This window comes from Rosa chinensis, chromosome 6 (genome assembly GCF_002994745.2).
Source record: "Rosa chinensis cultivar Old Blush chromosome 6, RchiOBHm-V2, whole genome shotgun sequence".
Taxonomy (NCBI): Eukaryota; Viridiplantae; Streptophyta; class Magnoliopsida; order Rosales; family Rosaceae; genus Rosa; species Rosa chinensis.
In genome coordinates this window covers 148263-154698 of record NC_037093.1, presented here as the reverse complement: position 1 = coordinate 154698, position 6436 = coordinate 148263, and positions in this window count along the sequence as shown.

Genomic DNA, 6436 nt, shown 5'->3' with positions numbered 1-6436 from the left:
CACCTATATGCAAGATGCACCGCATACAGGCATCAAAAAACAAAGTATGGAAGACACAACCGTGGCTGTGAATGAAGACTTGCTGTCAATTTTTTGTCTTGCCCGGAACACGTCGATCGATGGTAGAGTTTTATGAGGACGAAAGTGGCAGAAGACATGATTGCTAAAGCAGAACATAGGAGAAACACCTCTTTCTTTTGGCTGTACCATAAAAGAAAAGATCAGCGATTTCAGGTGACAATTAATCAATTGGTCATATACCTGTGATTTATTGGGAGCTTCTTCTTCTTCCACTGCAATGTCTTAGAGAAGGGTTGCAATGTTTGGGCTCCGGTTGAAACTCACTATGTTTCTCAATTGCTCTTTCCCTCTCTGATGTCTCGCTGCTAGTGGCCTTGCTTCCCTTTGTTGCAAAGCTTTTGCCTCTCTCTCTCTCTCTCTCTCTCTCTCTCTCTCTCTCTCTCTCTCTCTCTCTGCTTCTGCTCTCTAGCCTTTTCTGCTTTTTTTTTCTATACTCTCCAGTCTTTCTCCTCCCTTTTGGTGTCCCCCGTTTGTTGCTTCTGCCCCCCATTTTATAGGGACTTGGGATCAGCTAGAGATAAGCTTCGAGGATATCCAAAATTTGAATTTGAATGGATTCCATAAACTTCAAATTTCAAATATGCGATCTTGAGCTCTGTTGAGGTTGTTAGTTTCTTTCATTTCAACGTGGCTAATTTGTGAGCTGCCATAATTGCATTTTGAATCTCCAAGCGGTGCAGTCAATCCCATTTTGTGGATAAGTCAATCTGATTTTGCATGACCAGACTTGCTTTTGAAACACCATCCTTTTTCTTTCCAACGTGGGGTTGATTCCATGTTTATCCCTTAGAGATTATTTCCTTGGAACGTCTAACAAAACTAGAGTCCATTTATGATGAACCCACTAGGAGTTAAAACTCTTCAAATAAGAAGAGTGTTGAACACTTTTGTTTTAAAAGCTTCATGCTTCTGCTCAACACGTGAGCTACAAACTGCTGATCATCCTCCCCTTTTTTTTTTTAATTTGAATTTTGTTTGCAATAAACTCCATCAACTGCAACTACCATTTGAATTCCCAAGATAGCGTGATAATATCATCACAAGAAATGTGGAGTAAATCCAGCTCTCTCAAACTAGGACGTCACTCTCATGCTTTGTGTTTGCCTCTTTTTTTTTGGTTTCAACAATGATTTAAATTGATTATCAATCCTACCTTCTTTGTGATGTAGATTTTGGATTGCTTCCTGCTCGTTTTAATTGCCTTATTCCATATCACCCGAAAGCTACACTAGTCTAGTTTCCAAAGAAAAAAGCAGATCATCATTCGGAGCTGTGAGCTAAGAGATATTTGAGAAATACCGAACAATACTCAATCTGCGCGGAAATTTTTCCTGACGACTTTGGCAATCTTTTTTACTTCAACATCGGCTTTGTGCTATTCTTCACAAAATCCCAGGGAGCTCTAAACTCTTCTCTTTACCTTCTTGTTTTTATTTTTCACTTATGTCTTCTCCATGCTTTTATGTGCATTGCATGCTTTAATTCTTTCAACATTGAGGACAATGTTAGATTTAAGTGTGAGGGAAGGGATTTCAATTTTTGTTTCTATTTTTGTTAGTTTTGTGGGTTATTAAACAAAAACAAAATAAAAAATCATTAAAAAATTGTGTTTTCTTTGTTATTTTTGCGTCTTTGTTTTTTTGTTTTTGTTTTCTTGAGTCTTAAGATGCCTTTCAACAACTATGATGATTATTTATTTCAGAAATCATGGCTTAAGAGGATCATAAAATTGAGATGATATTTGACTTTATTCTTTGGTTAATAAGGATGTATGATTGTCATATGTATGTGTAGTAGATGTAGTTGCTTACATGGTACAGAATAGAGCATGTTAGGATAAGTTTTTGATTCATACATAACCTATGTGAGATATTTGAGCCATATGCTTTTTCTTTGTTGAGTGTTAAATGAAAAAAAATATATATGTCATCTTATATTCTTGGCGATGATTTTGTTGATCTCATTATTCTTTCATCTTGATTGATTGCTTGCCATAAATTAAGGTTAATGGACTATAGAATGCTAGAATTCACTCTTATACTTGTTAAGACTTTTATCAATATATGCTTGGACATTGGAAAGGATAAAGGCACCTTAGGAAATTACCACCATTGCCAAATTGCCATGTGTCCATATTTGTGTGCATAAGAATTAAGATGTGCAACCCCCTAGATAAACCCCTTTGAGCCTACATTAAGCTTTTTCTTTCATCACCCTCATAATCCTTAAACCCTAAACCTTAGTATAGTTTTATCCTTACCTATGTTCTAAAGACTTGGTGGAGCTAATTTTTGAGACATACAAGAAGTTTTTGGCGACAATAATGAAGATGGAGAAGAGAAGGAAGTTCAAGTGCGGGGGTAAGACTTGTCCATAGAAAAAAAATGCATGTGCGTATATGCTGTGAAAAGTAAAAAAAACAAGAGAGAAAAAAAAAACAAAGAAAAAAAAATTGAAAAAAAATTATATGTGACGGCAAAAGAAAAAAAAAAGTAAGTGTTTATGGATTTTAGTCCCTCCATTGTGGATTTGGAGTTTGCGTTGAAGTGAAGCCCAATTCAAGAAAATTTGGTCTTTGTCCAATTCACAAGTGTTCAAAGGATGTTTAGAATCAAGCATGAGCCTAACATGATGACATTTGGCCCTTTATCAAGACTTTGGAGGAAGTCTATGACGTTTTTACTTGGTGGAATGTCAAGATTGTCTCTCTACATCAACAAGAGCTCCACAAGGTTTTTAGGATACTTTGTTATTTTCCTTTCCCTTCGTTTCTATAAACCCTAAGCCTTTGCCCCATTACAACCTTAATTATAAGACCTCTTTGATCCTTGAAAAGAGCATCCTTTGATCTGTGGAGATGAGTTATAAGAGTTGAATCTATGGCTTGGGTCTATTTGTGCAAGTAGTTGATGATATCCTTCATGAGATCATACTTGAAAAAATATTTTCAGAAAAAAAAATTTCTTTCTATTATGTGTGAGCTATTTGTTTATCTTATATATTATCTCTCTCACATATAACTTGAGTGACTATATGCTTATGCATGAGCCAATGAATCTGAGAGAAGAAAGAGGGTAAACTGGTGAGGATTTGAGTCATAACTTGTTTGAAGCATGCTGAGATTAATATCAGTATATCACCAATGTTGCCTCCATGTCCTACATGTTTATATGTTAAGTTATATGTTTTTGTTGACTCTCGAATAAATGTTGGATTGATTCTTGGTTGTTATGCTAATCTTGATACCATGAAAGTATGACATTTTTGAGACTAACGTTGAAAGGCTTAGTGTGTTTCATTTGTTTAATTTGTTTTGTGTTTTGTGTCTTGTGTTTTTTTTTTTTAGTTTTCTTTGTTTTGCTCAAGGACTGCAAAGTCTAAGTGTGGGGGTATTTAATGTGTTCATATTTTCCTATATTTCTATGCCTCTTAATCTTGACATTTATGTTTAGTTCTCTTGATTTATGATTCATTTACATCTTTTAGTGTTTTTGTAGGTTTGTTCCATAGAAAGAATAAAATAAGCTAAAATGAGCTAAGTAGGATTGAAAGGCAATGTGCGATCTGAGACTGGGAATCTATCTGTGCAGAACATCCAATTTCTCCGAATTACTGGGAGTTACCCAGATCGAATCAGATAATGAACCTTATATCATTGGAAAGCTACGGATGTCTACTTTCTGTATAATTTTATGGATCTTGATTCCGATACTTCTGGAGAAAGTTATGATTATTTGAGTGAAGATAGGTTGGACAGGAAATCTGCTCGGGAATTTACAACCATTCATGGAGAACTCAAGTTCCATGGCACAAGATTGTCAATTCTAATGTTTCAAGGAAGTTAACTCAGATGAGGATTTAATGATGAACTTATTCCTACTTCTACAAGAGATATTTCAAGGTTTTCCCATTCCAAATGAAGAAAGGAATCTATTCTCAAGTCTTACAAGGAAACATGAAGCCAAAGATGAGCAGAAATCTTCCCTATATAAGGGAGCACGAATTTACATGAGAAGAGGAGTCTCAGAGCACATTGAAGATGCCTAAGGAGTGGAGACAACTCATCCATCTTTCCTTTCTTTTCCCCTTCCATTCTTTTTATGTTTTTCCTATGTTTCACTTAGTTATCTTTTGCTAAACTTTTTCTAGGGCTAGGTTGATGCCCTATCATGATTGTTTATGTACTTTGATGTTTTATTGATGGATTTATAGTTTCTTTATGATGAATGCTTAATCACTATTTGAATTGATGCTTTATGTTTAAGTTCTTTGATTGATCACTTTAGGACTTTGCATATAGTAATTGGAAGACAAATTTGAAGCAGAGATGCAATATAATTTGATTAGCTTCTTGTGATTAAGTGTGGTAAATTACATTATTACTTGAGAAAGACTAATGGTTTGCTTGATTCCCTTGTTTTCTAAAGCGTAATGAGTCTTGCATGTTAAATTTATAGCTGAGAAGGATAAATTCCATAGTTAGGATATAAGATCTTTAACCAAGAGGGAGAGCATCATACACTCAAGGAAAACTATGGTCTAGAGTACCTGAAAAGGACTTAGATACGGGAATTGAGAAACAAAAGAATCTGTTAATTGCATTGAAACATAAATAGGATTGTTAGTGGTTGATTCTGAAACCCTAGGTTTTATCATTATTTGTTTGTTTGTTTCTGGGACCTCAATAGGTAGGACGACTTCAGTTCTGCATATCATGCAAAATGGTGTTTCACCAGTGGCGGAAGTTAGGGTAGTCCTGATGGCCCACAGCACTTTCGGGAGTTTCTCTGCTCATAAACCCTTGGCGTCGACTGTGAAGCGGCGTTCCAAAGCTTAAAGGAATACTTGGCAGCAGTCCCACTTCTTTCCATCCCTGTACAAGGGGAGGTATTGTACATCTACCTAGTAGTATCCCTATCAGCGGTTAGCTGAGCTATTGTATTGCGAGAGGGCCAGGAATAGCTCCCAGTGTTCTACGCCGGCAGGGGCATGAACGGGGCGGAGACAAGATATACCCCCCTAGAGCAACTCGCTCTCGCACTCATTGTCTCGGTTAGACACCTCCGCCAATAATTTCAGGCCCACACCATTCATGTCTTAACAAACCAACCGCTGAAGCAGGTAATGCAAAATCCTGAACATTCTGGCCACCTCAGCAAGTGGGCCATCGAGCTCAGGGAGTTCGACATTGAATACAAGCCAAAGGCCGCCATGAAAGGCCAGGCAGTGGCAGATTTCATCGCTGAGCTCACCGAGCACGAGGATGAACTCAACCTAGGGGCACAAGAGGCCAACACAGAAATGATAACAGCTGAGGAACCAGCCCCCCCCAGCAGCAGTCAGACTGGGACCTCCACGTCGACGGCTCCACTTGGGCCAAGGCCTGCGACGCCTGAGTCATCTTAACGGGACCAGGGGACTAAACGTGGAATGTGAGTTAAAATTCAATTTCAAAACCTCAAACAACATGGTGGAGTATAAAGCGCTCATTGTCGGCTTACTCCTCGCCATCGACTCTGGGGCTAACAGAGTCAACATATTCAGCGACTCCCAGCTAGTCGTTAACTAGGTCAACGACAACTTCTAAGCCAAGGACCAGCAGTTAGCGGCATACATGGGGTACGTCAAGACACTCCTTAAAAAATTCAAATTCCACACTATCACACAGATCCCCAAGGAAAAGAACGCCAAGGCTAATTCTCTGGCAAGGCTAGCAACTGCTCAACCACATCAAAATCCAGCGGACACAAGGGTAGAATGTCTTGACAAGCCAAGCATCACCAAAACCCTGGCGGAAATCTTCAACATTGAGGTAAACCCAAGTTGGATGGATGAAATAATTGAGTACAAGAGCAATGGAACACTGCCAACCGACAAGGTCGAAGCAAGACAACTCAAGCGGAGAGCAACCCGCTATAACATCCAAAATGGCAAGCTTTAATGCCAAGGATTCACCCATCCCAACCTCCGGTGTCTAACCCCAGAGGAAGGAAAGGTCGTTCTTGCCATGATACACGCTGGGGAATGTGAAAACCACTCAGGCGCCAGATCTCTGGCCAATCTCACAATGTTGCATGGCTACTTTTGGCCCACGCTCAGTGACGACGCCAGAAGGGTGTCAAGGTCTTGCCACAAATGTCAACAATACGCTGACTTGCCCCACGACCTGGCGGAACCACTATCAATTATTATTGGCCCATGGATCCACTCCACGTGGGGCCTGGACTTACTTGGAAAATTCCTAACCGCCAAGGGCCAGTTCAAGTACATCATCGTCGCCATCAACTACAACAGTAAGTGGATAGAGGCGGAACCGCTGACGGCCATAACTATCGCCAAAGTAACTCACTTCCTC